We start from the raw sequence: 20,794 nt of genomic DNA, 5'->3' as shown, positions 1-20,794 counted from the left end.
GTATTGAAGCAAAGGTACTGATGCACAAATAGCACAGCATGAAACAATTAAAAAGAAAATGAAAAGAGAATTAAATTTAAGAGGCATCATTCCTTTGAAACTGTTCTCATTGAATGTCCTTTGTGTCTCTTCTGCATTTTCCCCAACAGGTTATTTGTCTTATTTCTCTATCAATCTTGTTCTGGCTCTCTCTCTCCCAGAAGATCACCTGTCTGCCCTTGATGTAAAGAATGGCATAAAGCTGAAGAAGCCTTTATAAATCAAAAAGTGGGGAGCATTGCTGAACTACTTGTACTTTTGGGTTTGACTCTTTTTAGTTTCTCTCTTATAACTTAAGAGCATGAATAGGACAACGATTATGAATAGAAACAATATTTAAAAGAGAATGCAAACTGAAGCACATCACAATGCTAAGAATAAAAGGCATATGTTTTTAACCAATAACAAAAACTATGAAAGCCATTTTTACCAGAGAGATCAAAGTCCTCACCTAGTTCATCACTGAATATTAATAACCTAGACTGAAAATGTTTCTGATATAATATACGGGGAAAAACAGAGATGGAAAGTTAAAAAGAGCCCTTATATGTAACAGGATTTGACTGAATTATTCATAAATTACATGGCGACTGTCATCTTGAGAAGTAACATTGGTAGGTCACCACCTCAGTCATGGGTGGTTTTTCAGATGAGAATTCTGAGCAAGATTGTTTAAAGATTTTGAGAAACCTGGAACTGAATACTCATTGGCACCCTCCCGTACTTTTCCCCTCAGTATGTGGATACTGTTTGTTGTAAACCATCCAGAGACGTGAGTTTTGGGTGGCATAAAAATATGCTAAATAAATAAATACTGCTTGCTAATATTGATGTGACCTCTTCCATGTGTCTTCCGTTGCCCCTGTCAATGGGCATATTTGTGAGGAATCTGATCTGTTTTTTGGTCCTTTGATCAGCATTGACCTGGGTCATAGAGAATAAACAATTTCTTTAGATCCTTCGGGAGACTTGAATAATTGTCTCATGACTTGGGAAGGCTATGACGGACTTACCAGGTCATTTATTACTTTCTGGGGAATTTTGCTAACTTATTATAGGTCTTAAGCATTTGCATCTTTACTACAGGAACAAGAAGAAAAGTGACTACATATAAAGCTGTTTTATGCTGTATTCGTGCATCTAACCCAGTTTTTCCTGCTGACAGCAGCTCTCTTAAGATTTTAAAGGTAAAGTGTACCATCAAGTCGATTTCGACTCCTGGCACACACAGAGCCTTGTGGTTTTCTTTGGTAGAATACAGGAGGGGCTTACCATTGGCTCCTCCTGCGCAGTATGAGATGATGCCTTTCAGCATCTTCCTATATCTAAACAGTAGAATGGGCCCTAATGATAAAACCCTATTCACACAATTCCATTATTGGCCCCCAGGCTTGGAAGATGTACCATCTCTACCTTGCAGGGTCTTGAAAGTCAGTATTTGCAATGTTGCCGGATTCTGCCTAGCACAAATGCTGAATAGGCAAGAACTCCTGAATGGAGCCATTCCGGGAGAATTGTCTCACATATAACCTGCACCTGGGCCGATATTCATATTGGTCAGGCAGGATACTCTCCTGTATATTATTTGTTAACTTTCCTGTCAGTTGATCCCCATGATCTCCCATTTAAAAATTCTAGTTAGATCCAAAAGTGACCATCTACCTTTATCATTCTTTTGCAGTTTTCCAAGTGACCATTTGAAGGGGCCATGTAGGCATCAGCCTGATGTTTTGGCTGATGCTGGCCCCTCAAGAATTAAATGGGATGGTCAGGTAAGTGAGACAGTTGCTAAATGGTATAATTCTGCTCATAGTAATACCCTGCACATGGCTATTTTAGAGACATGTACAAACCCAACTCCCCTGGCCAAAAGCATAATAGAATTATATGAAGTCTTCATTCAGAAGATCCAGGTACTTGTTGTTAAGACAAATTTAAAGTCAGCTCAAATTTGACCATGATCATGTGACTGCCAAGAAAGCACTAATTAATTCTTATATTTGTTATAAAACTGAAATTACACCTAGTTCTAGTCAAACCATGTTAGAAATGAAAAGAAACTATAAAGTTTTTTTTAGAAGAAAGAAAAGGGCTACTCTAGTTTTAACCTGGCAGCTTTTGATTGAAGCAGTCCAAACCAATAATATTTCCTCTTTCTGGCAAATCACTGCAGGGTATCCAGATTCTGGTCTATACCAGTTGGCTTGCTGTATACCAGCAGGAACATGGGAATCTTATTTCCATTCATTATACAGAGATGCCTGTACTGCCACTTCTTTATTAGATCTAGTTACAGATATTATACAATGTTGGCCACTGGTATCAGTTACTGAGACTAAGCAGTTAATAGATCAGCTAAAATGAAGTAAAGCTCATTGTAATGACTTTATTCCTTTAGAATTAATAAAGGCCAGTGTAGATTGGTGAGCTCCTGTTCTAGCATCATTGTTTACATATACAGACAACACAGCACACATACCAGATGACTGGGGTGTAGCTATAGTTGTCTATTTTCAAAAAAGGCAGTAGAAATGATCCTGCTAATTACAGACCTATAAACCTTTTGAACATAATTAGCATATTATATGTGAGACATTTCTGCTGGAAGCTCTGTGATTGGCTTGATTAGGAGAATATACTCTAGGATGAGCTTCAGGGCTGGAAGATCTACAATTAATCATTGCCTGGTATTACAGTATTTAGCAGAGAAATATACATGGAGTTCCAGCTCTTCATTATTCTCTGCATTTGTGGATTTCAGAGCGGCCTTTGAGTCAATTTCAAGAGTTTTCTTATGGGTTAAATTTAAGAATTCAACTGTTGATAAATGCTTGCTGTTGCTTATCTATAAACTCTATGAGAACGCAAGACAGAGTAAGATGTAACCATGCTGGCCAGCTCTCCAATCTGACCTTTATGGAAGTCAAACAAGGTGGTATATTGGCTCATTTTTGGTTCAATATTTATATAAATGCATTAATCAAGTGTCTGCAGAGTCTGGATTTGCATGTCCCAAAACTAGCGGACAGGCAACTCTCTGTTTTACTTTATGCTGATGATGCTGTCATTTTCTCTCAGATCCATACTGGCCTTAGAAGTGCTCTTAAGGCTCTCGCTCAACATTGTAGGGAGGAGCAGTTGGTTTTCAGCCATCAAAAAAAGAAAGTCATAGTTTTTCCTAACAGCTTTAAGATCCACAAATGGTGTATAGATATCCATGACATAGAACAAGTGAACTGTTTTAAATATTTGGAAGTCAATTTCCAGGCATATAGAAGGAAGACTGTCCTAGTCAACTATGTCTCTTCCCTGCCTCAGAGAAGTGCTATGGCCATATTAAGATCCCATCGAACTCAGGGAGGGAATTTTCTTACAGCTGCCATTAAATTATTTACCACAAAATCAACAGCACAGCTTCTATGTGGAGCACAATTAGGCCTTTATTCCAACTTTGGTTCTCTTGAAAAAGTACAATCTGCATTCTTAAGATCATTATTTTTGAATCCTAGATCAATTACTAAAGTGGCCTTGAGATTGGAAGCTGGGCTACTTAGAACTGAAACTAAAGCTTGGATAGTTATTCTAACTGCATGGCTAAAGCTAAATCTAATTCCGATTGGGCTGATCTCTTTAATATTGTACAATAATTACCGGTCAAATTGGTGGAAAAACATTATATGTAAGCTGCTTTTGTATGACCTCTCATCTGAGCATTTATTATCCTCATGTTTTGATAAGGCCAAGGATATTATTAAACAACAAGTCTGGGACATGGAATTCCAGAACTAGTTAAGCCAAACTTCCAAGTATATACCAACCTCTTAGAGTCCTTAAGATCTCCCCCAGCAGCTTACCTATTCTCATTCACTTATTCTAAGTATCGATGGGCCTTCTCTAGAGCCTATATTAATATTCTCTCCTTGCCATTTTTAGAGGGTGAGTATGGCAAAGTTCCAGCTTCCCAGTGGTTATGTCCATATGGCTCTGGAGTAAATTGTTCATGTCCTTTTACAATGCATATTCTATTCTGACTCTCAGTTAAGGTTGATTCAACTCTTATTTTAAAAATTCCCAGGCCATCCAGATGGATTTTATGTCACTATCTTTTAGCCAATAAATATCCCAATGCTAAATATCAAATAGCAAAATATTGTTTCTTAGTGGCAAGGGCTCTCTGCATTCTGGTAGATCCTACATGGTTATGTCTGTATTGGTCTTGGAATTTCAGAAATGGTATGTATATATTTGTTATTTTAATATTTAGTTAAAATATTAGTATTTTTATTCTTGCTATTGATTAACTTGCTTATAATGTAAATTGTATCACTGCTTGTGTGCTGGTCTATGACCATAACAAAGTAAAGGAAGTAAGATATAATAAGCTTCCCGGTGATGTGATTCCCCCCTCCCAATTTCTTTCCAGTGACAAATTGGCAGTCAGGAAGATACCAGATAGATTAACAGGCTAGAGCCCTGTTCAATTTAACCTACTCACAATGGTGAAGAGGATGGAAAGCAACACATTTGAGAGCCTGACAGCATATTAAGATTTCTCCCAGAAAGATAGAAGCCTAGAGTCTGATAATTGCTGACATGTTGAAACATCATTGTGTCTTTCAAATTAGTTTAATTTCCAATAAGATACTTATTGGCAGCTGAGGTGGGGATGAATAACATAAACTCACCTGATTATTCAAGTTCAGCCCTAATGCTATTTATAAAAAAAGAACCTTTCCCATATAAAATCTATTTGTTAATTATACCTCTCCCTAAGAGGGCAGTTAGCAATTCTCTATTTACTTGTTAGGTGTAGCAATTTCAGTGTGTTCCTTTACATTCTCTCTTCCTCCCAAAAATCAGGTACAGAACATATATACTCTACCACCTGCTACGTATGTTGCAAAACCTACTAGAAAATTTCATGTACAGGCTTATGCAATGCTACCCTAGAGTCAAATCAAATCAATCACCCATGTTAATTTTGCATGAATCTCTTTTCTTCTATGTTGCATTGAAAGTTGATGGGAGTACAGCCATCACATTCACTCTCCTAACTTCTGGTTTTCAAAATTAGAAGGAAACAGGTAAGTTCCATACAGATGCACCATGGCAGAGCATCCCTGACCAAAATTCCAAAATTGTATCCAAAGACAGTAAACAAAAATAAGTTCCAACCTCTTTCTCCATTTTAGTCCTATTGCTTTTTTGTTTTGTTTTGTTTAATTGTCATTGTTAACTTGCTGGCAATAGGAGTTTGTGAAGATTCACCATCTATCTATCTATCTATCTATCTACCTATCTATAACATTTTACCCTACTCTTCAGGCAGAAACACTTCCATAAAATTGATAAAAACAGTAAATCATTACAAACATTGACATGAGTAGTTTTTCCTTCCTTGGTGGCTCCAGCTGCTGCTGCTGCTCCTCCTCCTCCTCACAGGGCACTTCTATTGATTTTTGTGAAGAAAGGAGGAGCCCAGTTCTCCTGGAGAAGCAACAGCAGGTCAAGGTAGTGATGGTGAGGCTTTGCCTAACTGATTTCTTCACAGGTTGCTTCATTATGAGACAACCTGAAGCAGTCACCTCAGATGGTGAATCACCAGAGGGCAAGGGGTAACAGTTGCTGCCCCATCTCCACCATGCATTCAGCTGTGGTGGCTGCCTCACCAGATGCCGTCTGCCACCTCTCCTCACTGCCCTCTCCTCTCCACACGTCTTCTGTTCCATCTTCTTCTTTTTCAAATGCAGCATGCATGGAAGGAGGTCAGATGGCCCAAAAGAAAAAGGTAGAGAGGATAGCTATGAGAGCAGCAGATGAATATCGGCAAAGTAGCAGGTAGGCAGCATAACACTCCACCTATGGTGCACAAAGACCTTGGCCCAGTTTTTCCTCCTTTTTGTACCCTTCTTCAGATTATAACTATGGAAGTGGCAGTCCAAGACCTTTGGGCACCTGAGGCAGGCCACATGCACCTCTTCTCCTTTCCCTCTTTTTCTGCAAGTGGCAGCAGTTATATTCATCACTTGATTTCATGTGCATGCATGTACACGCGCACACACACACAAACTTACTCATTATCACCACTACCACCTCCTTTGTGTGGCAAGAGCCACCAGTGTGCATCTCATGGACCCTCCATCTCTTCCCTCATGTACCATTGGGTTGATTGTGAAAAGGAGGAGGAAGAGGAATTCATAATCAGCCTAGCAGCACAGAAGGGAAGAAATGGAGGAGGGCACACGTGCTCCATGCCATGACAGGTTGCAAGGGTGAAGAGGTCAAGAGGTGTAGACAAAGAGCTGCTCCTATGGTGGTGAGTGGCAGAAGATGACAGGAAGCATCTTGCTAACCTGTTGGTGTCCCAGTAATCTTCTCCCTGAGGCAATTGTCTCACCTTGCTTCATGGAAGGATGACACCTGTTAATTAGAGGTTCCAAATGTTCTTATCTCTGAAGCTTAGTTTGACATGACATTCTGACATTCCTTCTGACAAGGAAACTTCTCCAAAATGAGGAGTATGGTGAAAAGAAAGCTGAAAGGGAAAATCAGGAGAGTCACTTCGCTCCAGAATGCATGGAGTTTACTCAAAACCACAATACTAGAAGCCCAGTTAGATTGTATACTCAGAAGGAGGAAAGGTACCACTAAGTCCAGGAGGATGCCAGCATGGCTAACAGGTACCGTCAAGGAAGCCATAAAAGGGAAGAAGACTTCCTTCTGAAATTGGAAGGCCTGTCCAAATAAAGAGAACAGAAAGAAACCCAAACTCTGGCAAAAGAAATGCAAAGTGACAATAAGGGAGGTGAAAAGAGAGTTTGAGGAACATTTAGCTAAAAGTATCAAGGGGAATAAAAAAACTTCTTTAAATACATCAGAAGCAGGAAACCTGCCAGGGAGGCGATAGACAATGAGGGAGTGAAAGGGATTATTATGGAGGATATGGAAGTGGCAGCGAAGCTAAATGAGTTCTTTGCATCGATCTTCACGTCAGAGGATATTGAGCATATACCTGTTCCTGAACCAGGCTTTTTGGGGATGGAGGCTAAAGAACTGAGTCAGATAGAAGTGACAAGAGATTATATTCTAAACTGTCTGGAAAAACTGAAAACTAACAAATCACCAGGGCCGGATGGCATCCGTCCAAGAATCCTCAAAGAACTCAAATGTGAAATTGCCAACCTCCTTGCTAAAATATATAACTTATCCCTGCAATCAGGCTCTATACCAGAGGAAAGTAGCAAATATAACACCGATTTTCAAAAATGCATCCAGTGGTGATCCGGGAAATTACAGGCCGGTTAGCTTAACATCTGTTCCAGGCCAATAGATGGAAAGGATCCTCAAGGATAAAACTGTAAAGCACATAGAAGAACAGGCCCTGCTGGGAGTGAACCAGCATGGCTTCTGCAAAGGTAAATCTTGTCTCACAAACCTTTTGGAGTTCTTTGAGAGTGTCAACAAGTGGGTGGATCAAGGTCATCCAGCTGACATAGTATACCTGGAGTTCCAAAAAGCTTTTGTCAAAGTTCTTCATCAAAGACTCCTGAGAGAACTTAGCAGTCATGCGATAAGGATTGGTAACTGGTTGAAGGACAGGAAACAGAGGGTAGGTATAAATGGAGAGTTTTCACAATGGAGGGAAGTAAGAAGTGGGGTCGCCCAGGGATCTGTACTGGGACTAGTGGTTTTTAATTTATTCATAAATGATCTAGAAGTAGGGATAAGCATCAAGGTGGCCAAATTTGCAGATGATACCAAACTCTTTTGAGTAGTGAAATCCAAAATGGATTGTGAAAAGCTCCAAAAGGATCACTCCAAACTGGGTGAGTGGGCAACAAAATGGCAAATGTGGTTCAATGTTGACAAGTGTAAAGTGATGCACATTGGGACGAAACCCCCCAACTTCAAGTATATGCTGATGGGATCTGAGCTGTTGGTGACTGACCAAGAGACGGATCTTGGGGTTGTGGTGGACAGCTCATTGAAACTGTCAACTCAATGTGTGGCAGCTGTGAAAAAAGCCAATTTCATGCTAGCGATCATTAGGATGGGGACTGAAAATAAAACTGCTAATATTTTAATGCCCTTATACAAAACTATGGTGTGGCCACACCTGGAGTACTGTGTACAATTCTGGTCACCACATCTAAAAAAGGACATTGTAGAACTGGAAAAGGTGCAGGAGAGGGCAACCAAGATGATCAGGGGCCTAGAACACCTTTCTTATGAAGCAAGACTACAACACCTGGGGCTTTTTAGTTTAGAAAAAAGACTACTGCGGGGAGACATGATAGAGGTCTATAAAATCATGCATGGTATGGAGAAAGTGGATAGAGAGAAATTCTTCTCCCTCTCACATAACACTAGAACCAGGGGTCATCCCAGGAAATTTAGGACCAATAAATGGAAGTACTTTTTCACACAACACATAATAAAGTTGTGGAATTCTCTGCCACAAGATGTGGTGATAGCCAATGACCTGGATGTCTTAGATAACCTATTGGACGAGAGGTCTATCATCGGTTTCCTCCAGCCTCAATGGCAGGATGCCTCTGAGTACTAGTTGCAGGGGAGTAACAGCAGGAGAGAGGGCGTGTCCTCAGCTCCTGCCTGTGGCTTCCAGCGGCATCTGGTGGGCCACTGTGTGAAACAGGATGCTGGACTAGATGGGCCTTGGGCCTGTTCCAGCAGGGCTGTTCTCATGTTTTTATGACATTATGTTGTGTCTGCGTACATGTGTCTGTACACATGGACATATTTTTGTGTAGATTATTGTTCATTTTAAAAGTGAACATATCCATTTTAAAATGGATATTTTAATCTGGTTTTATGTTTTATGTTAAATTCTTGGTTTGTTTTATTCTTTTCTTTTATGCTGTAAAACACCTAGAGACTTCGGTAGTATACATATGTGTATATAGAGAGGAGAGCTGGTCTTGTGGTAGCAAGCACGACTTGTTCCCTTAGCTAAGCAGGATCCACCCTGGTTGCATATGAATGGGAGACTACATATGAGCACTGTAAGATATTTCCCTTAGGGGATGGAGCCACTCTGGGAAGAGCATCTAGGTTCCAAGTTCCCTCTCTAGCATCTCCAAGATGGGGCTGAGAGAGGTCACCATGCACAATAAGATGTCTGGAGTGGAGCCCAGGACAATGGCCTGCTATGACATGCAGCCCTGGGTCCTGCTGGAAAGAAGGGCTACAGCAGGGACTGGGCACCTGATGCCAGACAGGATGCTGAGATCTAGTCTGATGCCTTCCCTTACATCTGCACAGGGGGTAAGCAGGCCTGCTGCACCATCTGCCACCATAGCCAGCAGGCGAGCACCACCTGCCACCGCCGTCCCAGCAGCAGCAGTTTCCAGTAGCAGTTGCACTTTGCAAGCTCTTGCAAGGGAAGTACCTGTGTGCACTTGGGGGACAGTGCGGCAGCACACCGTTCCTTCTGTAGGGACTCCTTCCACCTTTGGTCGGCCTGAATGGCATCATCCATGGTGACCAGCCTGCCCCACATGTTGGTCACATTCTTCAGGGCCATGGAGGAGTCCACAAGCTCCATCTTCTCTGGTACCTCATGTGCACCTGCAGCCACCCAACAGCTGACAGGAGTGCAAAGTTCAGGGGAAACCTCCAGGGATGCCAGGGGCCATGGCGAACCCATGGTTGTCCAGTTCATGGACCCCACAGGACAACTCCAAATTGGCCAATACACTATTAAATCAGGAGAGAAGGTGGATGAGACCCAGATAGGTGACCTAGAACAGCTGTACTTGGCTCACCTCTTTGAGAAGGACAGCAATGCATCCTTGTTCGGGCATGGGATCCTTTAGGGGGCAGGATTTGGGTTTGGAAGCCCCCAAGACCAAGGCCAATTTGTACCGCCACACGCCACCTGGTTTTGCGTCTGGGATAGGGGTCGCCACCACAACCTCTGTACTGATGGGCTGTGGGGTAGCAACTGGAGGTGCGTGTGCCCACAAGCACACCCTCGTTGATCAAAGTCGCACCATGCCAGATCGCCCAGGTGTGTGAAATGATTCCTGCAGTGGGTGATGCAGTGGTCTGTGGTAGTGGTGGATGTTTGGGGTTGTGTGGTTCCTGTGGAGGGTGGAAGGTGGGGGGTTTGAAGTGGTGGTGGGTCTTCTGGACCGAGGTGTGTGGTGCACTGTGTTGCTGTGCCCGAAGATGGTGGCAGGGTGGGTGTGCTTGTCCAGTCTTTGGCTCCCCTCTCCTGGAACTGGAGGTTGGTGGGTCGCAGTTTGATGAACATCTGCGGCATGATTCACAGTTTGAAATTGAAACTGCAGCTTCGCCAACCCCCAGTTTGGTGCTATGTCCAAACCCAGCCACTAAGTTGTACTTAATTATTCCATTGTAATAAAAAGGGATTGTCACACTCCTTCAGCCTGCTGGAATTCCTTGTCCCTTTTGTCAGGGACTTTTAAACCTAGCCAGGCCTCAGAGTCTGGTGAGTAGCTGGCTCTACCCTTCAAATTGGGGCTAGGTTTAAAAGACCCTGACAACAGGGTCAAGGAACGCCAGCCAGCGGGCTGAAGGAGTGTGACAATCCCTTTGATTACAATGGAAATCATGAAGCCCCCTACTTTCATATGCCGCTCACCAGCTCCAACAAAACTCATAGAGCTCTGTTGCCTCTGAGCCCTCGTTCTGCTCTGGCCCCTCTTCATTGGCCAGCTGCTTGTTATAAAGCCCTGGGGCAAACCTCACGACCTTGGCTGGAGCCAAGATCTCGGCCTGAAGTATCATGAGACCCCTATGAGAGACACTCGGGTGGTCCGGTGAGACCTCGTCCGGAGTCGCGACAGTCTTGCCTACCCCTCAGTTGGGCCAGCACACGAAGCCACAGACAGCAGCTCCCCAATTGATGCTGTCTGCAGCTGGGGCAAGCGGCCCCGTTTGGAACCTTCCCCCTCTGCAGGTGGCCGTCCACTCCTCCCTGCCCTCTGCCTCAGGTCCGGGGGATCCCTCACAGGGATATTAAAGGGCTAGGTTTTGGCAGGCTTATGCCCAATTCTGCTTGTAAATATTCAGCATACCTATTCTCCTCAAATATACTTAGTTTTTAGCAATATGCATATAAGATGGTATTTTGAAATATGTGTTTAAATTCTTTACTAGAAAATGATGTGTATCTCTGCTTTCATAACTCTTAGTAAGATTACTGCATTCTATTTTGTTTTCGAATAGACTCTTTTTTGCTTTTACTATACACCAGTTCACTCTACCTTACAATATTGCTCTAATCAGAGGTGTTGACTTGCAAAAAATGTAGGTCAGTCACCATCCTTAGCTCCAAATACATTTTCACAGGCAGTTTCAAGAACTGCATGCTGAGCTGTTGCATGCTATTAAGAATTAATCCCAAATGAATAATTATTACCAGCATTCAGCAGCTTAGATTCCACATTCTCAGACTAACAATAAAACAATCACTCTAATGATGATTTGAGTATGTTGTCAGAAAATACTGTGCATTTATACATGCTAGCTGCTTCCATAATAACAAGCAAATTGTGAATTGTAGGTTTTGTGTCACAAGCTTCAAGACTCCACTTAAGAAGTTTTTGTTAGTTACTAGAGCTTCTTAATAAAATTATAGGTCAGTCACTGAACATTTATTTTGTTGGCAAATAAACCTGACTTTGAACCCATGTCTATTCTTATCTCTATACCCCCCTTATTCAGTAGAGCCACAGTTCTACTGTGAGTTCAAATGAACTCATTTGAGTTCAGATGAGTCTAGGTTTTAATTGTTTATTTGTACTGCTTCCTATAGCTACAACTATAATGCAAAACTTTCTTCCTGTCCAACTATAATGCACAACTTTCTTCCTGTCCTTGCCACATTGTCTAGAAAACTGCTTCTGCTTAGCTTAAAATGTTCTTAGTTAGGGATAAGCAAACTGGCTTGACCTCAAGCCGGTTCAGCATCAAACAGGTCCGGCTCAAGGGCTCTCCAGTTGGGGAAAGGAGAACATCTGGAGGCTCTCCCACAGCCATGGCAGCACACACACACACCCCCACCCAAGGCCACCGCCGGACCCGGTGGTAAATAAAAAAAGTAATAATAATTTAAAATTCTAGAACCCCCGAGCCAAGCCAAGCCCCTCATTTGGGGGTCACAAAACTGAAAATGTCTGGTTAGTTTCGAGTCCAGTCTTGACCGCCTTTTAAAAAGTTGTAAGAGATGGGAAGGTTCTTGGCCCATCCCTGAGTAGCCACCAGACGAGCCGGTGGCAACTGCAGACAAACCTCTCCTGATGATCTCAATGGGCAGTGTGGTTCAAAGCAAAGAAGACGTTCTCTTAAATACCCAGGGCCCAAGCTGTTTAGGGCTTTATGGGTTATAACCAAGACCTTGTATTTTGCTTGTATGTTAACTATCTCATGTACTTAATATACAGCAATTGTACCCATTGAGTTTCCAAATGGTAAGTAATGTTCAAAATGTCCCCTCTTGAAAATGCTTTCCCATAATGAAACTTCTCACCTTACCGAGAAGGGTTGTTTTCCAGTGCAAGAGCTGGACCCAATGAATGTAACAGAGCCATCCATTAACATCAGTTTATCCAAGCTGGTCATCTCAGAACATCAAAGTTGTACTAAATATTTGATTTGAAATATTTAATGTCATAGAACCTAACACTTTTAAACCATTTTGGATCAGAAATTTTGCTCCTTTGTTTCAAACTATCATCTTCAACATTATTTGATCCATTATTTTTACAAGCCACACACACATGGATTAAAAGACACATATAGAGCATAAAGCAATGAAAACAAATATTTTTCACAGTCCTTATTGCAACCAGTGATTGATGGAAATTCTCATATGTTTTCAAAATCAGATCCTATAGGGATGACATTTACAGGTACAAATTCATGGCTCTAATACCCTTTGAAGACACAGATTAAAAGAAGAGCATTCATGTGAACTTTAGCAAAATGTCATCTCTTTCTTCAGTTCGTCTATTTCCTCTTTAGGCAAACTGCCTTGTTTTATAGCATTGGCACAAATGGAAATATTTTCCCCAAGGAAAATAACAAGTGTTCGGAGACCCTATCCAGATCAAGATCATGGTAGTGGCAGAGGGTTAAACCCTGTCCTACCAGGCTGTGGTCCTGAACTATGTGGGGCTGATCCACCTGCTATTTATTGGGAGGGGGGAGCACATTAATGCAAACATGTGATCATTAGCATAACATGCTGTTTGATCCTCAGTCTTACTTTGCAGAAACAAGGGAGCCAGTGACTAAATTTCAGTGGTGGAGCTATAAAGGCTAGTCAATGACCTCTGATGGCTACCTGATGGGGACGATTTTAATTGTTATTTTAAAATAATATATTGTTCTGCTTTCATTTGTTGCTGCTGCATTTTCTCATATTTTGCAATGTGAGGAAGAGGCTTTCACAATATAAGCCTCCTCTTCCTCTCTCTCTCTCTCTCTCTCTCTCTCTCTCTCTCTCTCTCTCTCTCTCTCTCTCATATGTGCAAATTAACCCTAAGGGCGGCTTTGGATGATAACATGCACTCTCTAAATCCATCATTTTCAGTACAGGTGATGCTCTCCACAAACACACACACACACACACTCATGATGCCTCTTTCCCATGGGACTGCTTTTTCTGTGGCATGTTACTTGAAGTGTGGTATTACTGGAAATTTGTGGCAACAATAGTCTTACACTTAGATGTGTCATGGGAAGCAACTGATAGCTTGCAAATGAATATATTGAGTGAAAAATATTGTATCTTATGTGATGTCAGGTGAAATGAAAGCTCCTTCTGTAGTGTTTGATTTCTGTGACAGCTGTTTCACACGTGAGTCGTCTCTTGATGTTGCATTCACTGAGTGATGCACATGCATGCATAACCCCTTTTATATTTTCAGTTTGGATAACCCCAAAGTCAATTCATTTTTGGTCACAAAGTATGGTATTCCACTCAACTACATTTCCATCCCTTAGGTTTTATCTAAGGAGTCCTTCCATTTCATTTTCTCCCCTCTCTAAACCTAGCAAAAGTGTCTATAGCATGCCATACAGATCTCACAGCTAAAGCTCTGATAATTGGATCACTCAAAGGCTTTTCACATCCATATTTGAGTGTGATTCAGCTCAGCTTGGAAAGTAAAAGACTGTCTCAAGTGTATCCCTCTTCTGTGGCCAGACTGTGAGCTCACTGAAATCAAGAGAAGTATTTCCATTGAATAGGATCTGGAGCAGATCTCCCTGGCCCATTGAAGTATTCTATAATTTACTGTGAGCCCTATAACACTCCCTTCATGGCCAAGGCCTCTGGCACTGCCAATTCTGAGGGCACTCACAATTATACAGCTTTCCCTGCTTTGTAAAATTTTGCTTACTGTTTGCCAACCATTGGATGTGTTCCGTACAGCACATGGGACCAGCCAGCTCCAATTGGCTTCTCTTAAGAAGATCCACCAATTTGCACAATCACTAAGAAGGTTAAAAAAGAGACTGTTGTATGCTTTAGTGGGAGAGGAAAAACCCCTAAATGGAAATGTGCCCTGGATTTGTCAGGCAATTTGAGTTACCATGGAGTTTGAAAGGCTACAGACTTTACTGTTGCTTTCCATGCATTTCACAGGCTTCAGAATGTCTACCAAGCCTGCTGGCTTTAAAAGATCAAAGCTGAAGATTGATGTATTGCATTGCAAGACAATTCTGAACTTGTCAGGAGGTATATAAGAAAGTGATTGCTCATCCAGATGACTTGTTATCCCAATGCAACTTCTGCCTCTCATTCCACATCTTAGATTTGCACAAGTTACTTAAGCTTAACTAAGAACAAACTATAGACAGTTTCCATATGTAGCACAGAAGAAATGTAGATCAATAACAATCAGGTGTTGCTCTCCATTTTGTTGATATACGTCATCCATGTTATTGTCAAATTATTAGCCCATATAATCTGCACAGTACATTAATAGCCTTTGCATTGCATTACTGGATTGGACAAGATTCAACTTGTCCAACCTTCTGTCTCCAAGATCACCATCACAAATCAGGCATAATGGTACATAGCCATCCCCTATTGTTTTCACCATGAATTTAGCACCCAGAGATACTTCTGCTGCCTCTGAAAATCGAGTTGTATTCAGCTGTCATGGTAAACAACCACTGTCAGACCTATTGTCTCATTACCCAACTCTAAGCAGCCTCTCAGATTGGAGTGATGACACAGGGAAAGACCCTATGACTGAGATCCTAGGTGACCCCACACTGACAAGATCCCCCATATCAGAAGTACTGGGGAACCAGAGTTAGCACCCTCACCATAAGCTGAGGACATGACTCTGCCTTCATTCTCTTACTTAGAGGAGCCCCTCAAAGACTTGCCAGAACATGCAGACGTATCTCAGTAACATTGGAGCCAGCAAGTGCCACTTAGCACCACTGGACCCGATGTAGCAAATTGGGCCTCTAAAGAACAAAGCCTTGTGCAGGGAAGGGGAAGGGCCAATCTACTCAATTCAAGTAGCTAGCAACAATAAAAACCAGCAGTGCACTCCAAGCAGCTGCTGGTGGAGAAACATCCCTCTTATGTTGCTATACCCAACTCTCTGGTGGTCCTGCTCAGAGCTATCTGAAGCCCCAATCCCTTTCCCATGGGAGCTATCTGTGTCCCTCCGAGATCCCTGTCTTAGCAGAGACCCTGTCCTGGGCTGATTCAGGAATTTGTCCATGTCTCCATGAATTTATTTATGTCTCCATGAATTGGTTTCTATGGATTTGTCTAACTGCTGCAGATTTCCAAATCTGACATTAAGACAACCTTGCAAATAAGTAAGTTTATTTGGGTTGAATTACAGAAAATCTACATGGTCACATTGGTATAAGCAGCTATAAGATTACCTATCATGTAAATTTCCATTTGAAAATATACAGTAACATACAGATATATGAGTATCACATAGTGATATACAAGTGTGTGAGGAGAGTCTCACGATCAGTGAGACTTGCCGGAAGGGGGTTTGTAGGGAGAGTGGGCTTAGCCTGCTCTCCCCGCAGACGATCCAAAGGCAGCCCTGGGAGGCCGAGTCGGCCACCCACACAACTGCCAGCTCTGTCACGGAGCCAGCGGGGGCTGCGGGGATTGCGGGCTGCGTGGCCCCCAGAAGTCCCAGGGTGCCCCATGCGAGCACGGGGGGCATTCTGGAGAGACCCCTGAGCCCGGGAGGCTGCTTGCAACACATCCTGCGGCAACACATGAGCAAAAATAGGAGGTTAACTTGTCTTAGGGGAGGGGTATATGCTGCGGCTCCCGTTGCAGCACACAATCGCCCAAAAGCAGGCTAGGCTCCTCTAGCCCGCTTTTGAGTGATCGTGAGAATCGCCTCACTATGTACATGTGGAATATGGGGCAACACAACACCTATAGAATTTTACCTTTTTAGGAATTCTGCAATCCTCTGGGAACATACCATAGACTATGAGCACTACTGCACAGTTGCTATGCTGCTGCTCACACATAACATACAGGTGAAACTCGGAAAATTAGAATATCGTGCAAAAGTTCATTAATTTCAGTAATGCAAATTAAAAGGTGAAACTGATATATGAGACAGACGCATTACATGCAAAGCGAGATAAGTCAAGCCTTAATTTGTTATCATTGTGATGATCATGGCGTACAGCTCATGAAAACCCCAAATCCACAATCTCAGAAAATTAGAATATTACATGGAACCAAGAAGACAAGGATTGAAGAATAGAACAATATCGGACCTCTGAAAAGTATACAGTGTACTGTGCTTGATTGGCCAGCAAACTCGCCTGACCTGACCCCATAGAGAATCTATGGGGCATTGCCAAGAGAAGGGTGAGAGACATGAGACCAAACAATGCAGAATTGTTGAAGGCCGCTAATGAAGCATCCTGGTCTTCCATAACACCTCAGCAGTGCCACAGGCTGATAGCATCCATGCCACGCCGCATTGAGGCAGTAATTGCTGCAAAAGGGGCCCAAACCAAGTACTGAATACATATGCATGCTTATACTTTTCAGAGGTCCGATATTGTTCTATTCTTCAATCCTTGTCTTCTTGGTTCCATGTAATATTCTAATTTTCTGAGATTGTGGATTTGGGGTTTTCATGAGCTGTACGCCATGATCATCACAATTATAACAAATTAAGGCTTGACTTATCTCGCTTTGCACGTAATGCATCTGTCTCATATATCAGTTTCACCTTTTAATTTGCATTACTGAAATTAATGGACTTTTGCACGATATTCTAATTTTCCGAGTTTCACCTGTATTTGATTAACTATTTTAAAGCATCCATGAAAATAAGTCAGAAGTTACATACATGTGCTAGTCAGTTGTGGCCTAGCAGAAAAAATGGCCAGTCTCTGTAACGCCAGGTCAGCTTATGAAAAGCCTACAGGAAATAAGAGCTGCTGGAAGCATTTCTAATTTGCTGCAGACTACCAGGCAGGTGACTATTTTCAAATCTGTTTTAATATATTCTAGTGTGCAAGATCCTCCAGGGTAAGATAATTTTAAAGATGCCTGCACCCAAGCATCTTTAAGATCTTCTTCTTCTTTGAATACGTGCTTAGCTATGGTATATGCTGGCTCTTCTGCACTACTAAAAATCACATTGGGAGGAAATCACATCAGGGAATATTTGAAGCAGTGTGTATTGCCATGCCTTTGTTTCAACCATGTTTAATGAAGTGACCCTTGCAGTGGGCAATTGCATCCTGTCGTTTCCTGTGGAAAGTACCATGTGAAGCTTAAGTTGCATTCACACGTAACATGAGACCACAGTTAAATGGGGCAGAGGTTGGAATTTGTGAACGCCAGAATGTGTGCAACCATGGTTTTGTGGCAAAAGCAACTGGAGGTTTTCTTGACAAAACTCCAGTTTGAAGCTTTGGTTTGTAGTGAGTTCCGCTGCCACAACCTTAGGGTTTTTGTTGGCAACTACATCCGACTGCGGATGCCACCATCACCATGGTCCCATGAAGTTTTTGGAACTGTAATCATAGAAAGGGCAGCTCAGATCCACCTGAGATCATGCCTGCTCCATGCCTGCAGTGCTCTTCAAGCACTTGCACTGCCCCCTCTCTCCAATCTAATAAAGCAACAGGGAATAAACTCCACAGCAACAGCTTCCAAGCCTGTCAAATGGGAAAGCTGCACATGGGGGCATGCCCTCATTCCCACTCCGTCCCTTGTTTCCCTCTCCTGGCAGTCATGAGATAGAAAGAGGACAGGGTGGCAAGATGGGCATTAAGGGCTTAGCTCTCTGAAAATGAAGCGATGTGTGTTCACAAGTACATGCAGTTGTGGTGCCAACATAAACAGGCCAACCCCATTAGATCACTGGGACGGGAACATATGGCAGAGTGGCGATACCAAGGGTCGGGTATAAAGGGCAGCCCCCAGAATTCTTGAATGGATCTGCTCAAAAACCGGAGGTTTGCAAGCCTAAGGTCCTCCCCAGTAGACTGCCCCTCCCATGAGAGTGCTAATCTGGCATCAAGCCACCATGGGGGCAGGAGTGTGCTTTGATCTTTATGGACTGTTTTGCTAGGGTGAGCCATCACAAAAGTATCCTTGGTCACAATGGGCCAGACCCCAGGATCCTTTGTACTCCCTCATATACATTTCCCCTCCTAGGAAATCATCATGTTCCCTTCCCTTTCCTGAGTAATAGGAAAACAGTGCCCTGCAGCATCCCCTTCTACCAGAAATTGTGCTTGTGCACGACTATTTTGTTGCAGGGCTCTTAAGAGGGTGGCAATGCAATTGCTGTCAGATGAAGGGCTTTCAAAGGGATTTAAATGCTCTTTCTCAGTCCAGGGCAGGTGAACCATTCCAAAAAGGCACAATCATCTCGGCACATCCCCTTGAAGACCATGGCAATGTCTGCTACCCTGGAGATGTTCTGACATCTTGCTCACAATTTGCTGATGTGAGCAGTACACAGCTTGCTGGGATGCAGCCTTGGCAGACCTGGAAGCGGGGGGGGGGGGGCTCCCCTGCACTGAAAACAGAGGTTGCCAGACTGAGATTGGATGAATGTCTGTGATGTGATTCATGGTTAGAAAAATTAACCGCGGATTAGGCAACCTCTAGTTTCACGTTATGTGAGACTGCAGCCTTAGTGTGGATGTCCACAGCCATTTTTATGGGTTGAAGTTAACATACATTGATGTCTCCAGGTTTGGCACCTTCTGGACAGTAGATTTGGTACCTACTGGACAGGTCTTGCAAATACTTTCACATGTGACCAATTTGCAACATGACTCATTCACAATTCACTCACATTTTGTACAGGTTATGCTTTGTCACTATCTTTATTTATTTTAAAAATGTATACCCCACACCAATTTTCACAATGCGAACTCATGGCGGCTTAGAATAGTAAACTCACAATAAACATCCAATAAAACAACAATCATGCAGCAAGCAAGCAATCGCAATAAGTGCAACAATAAAAGCCAGTTACTAAACTGGTTTTCATGGCTACATATGGGCACAGGATGAACAATTTGAAAGTTTCCTTGGGGGTGGGATTATTTTGCCACTAAGATCTGGTGACACAGACAAGGGGTATTTTTTCCTGTAGGGGTTTCATATGCAAGGTTGGAGGTGGACGACTAGTTTCATTGGCTGACTTCCAGACTCAGGAGTTACTCTAAAGACTAAATTTCAGTAGGACTTTCTTCCAGTAAATAGCTAGTATGTCAGCAACTTAAAGAAGGTTGGGGTGTAAAAAGAGGTTCTGATTCTTAACGGGGTCTATTTTCTGAACTTACCAAAACAAATTTGTCATAGTAATATGTGCACAATAATTCTGTCCATAAATCTTGGTCAGTATCCTAGGAAAGTGATAAATTAGCTGAAAGTCTATCCTTATAAATCATAGTGTGTTGCTAAATAATTCATTTTTAATATAGATTACTTCTCACCCACGCATAGGAGTGAGTAGAACAAAACAATATATCCTTTTTGTCATTTAGTAAAATTTGACAAAGAATGGGTCCAATCCAGCTTCATTCAGTATGATGTGGCTCACACCCAGGCTGAATAATTTGGTTCGCTATTGTCTGCTAGAATTCATAATTCATGATGTCAAAAGGATCTACTTGTATGTTGGCAGTACATGCAGTTTAATCTCAAAAGGTGAAATACAGCTAAACAAGTTAACAATGTATTAGTAGTTGTACTCTAGAGCTTAAATGCTATCCATTCTTTTTATTATATATATTTTTACTGAATTCAGAACTTGTAACTGAACGTGGTGGTAGTTGTTAGATGTTGAAATTATATTGATAGGTATATAATGAATGCAAACAGTGAGCTTTTATAAACAAGTTGAACCTTCTTTTTGCATAGTCTGGAATCAGATACTCTGTGTCTGTGCTCACAAAGAGAACACAATATTCTCTAATTACACAGCATAATTGTCTCCAAACTATAGGATCTGATAACCAAGTGCTTATGAATTCTTTATGTATGGTTGCTTTAAAGTTCTCAAGTGCAGTTCATAGTGTACTTTTGTTTTCTTTCACAGGCAAGCCACCCAGGCGCGTAACTATGATCGGGCAAGGGGAGACAGTTGTCTCGTGGGCCCCCAGCTTAGGGGCCCCCCGAGAAACATGTCACGTGCCTCCCCCACCCAGCGCTGGCCCCAGCTTCCTTGAATGAGTGTATTGTTTTTTTTAAAAAATAAATATTCTGCCTTTG

General features: G+C 42.3%; 1 long non-coding RNA gene across 2 annotated transcripts in view; it reads left to right on the top strand.

The window, feature by feature from the left end:
• The window catches only part of LOC128325682 (uncharacterized), a 63,621-nt gene extending 42,827 nt beyond the window's left edge, over window positions 1–20,794 (top strand). Inside the window, exon 3 of one of the 2 annotated variants that reach the window (XR_008307558.1) lies at window positions 20,622–20,794. This is a non-coding gene — a long non-coding RNA (uncharacterized LOC128325682). Of the gene's footprint in view, window positions 1–149; window positions 861–20,621 lie in introns of those variants that run through there. The other variant, XR_008307556.1, reaches the window with a different exon arrangement.

Source organism: Hemicordylus capensis, chromosome 5 (assembly GCF_027244095.1).
Source record: "Hemicordylus capensis ecotype Gifberg chromosome 5, rHemCap1.1.pri, whole genome shotgun sequence".
NCBI lineage: Eukaryota > Metazoa > Chordata > Lepidosauria > Squamata > Cordylidae > Hemicordylus > Hemicordylus capensis.
This window is presented reverse-complemented; position numbering and strand designations above follow the sequence as displayed.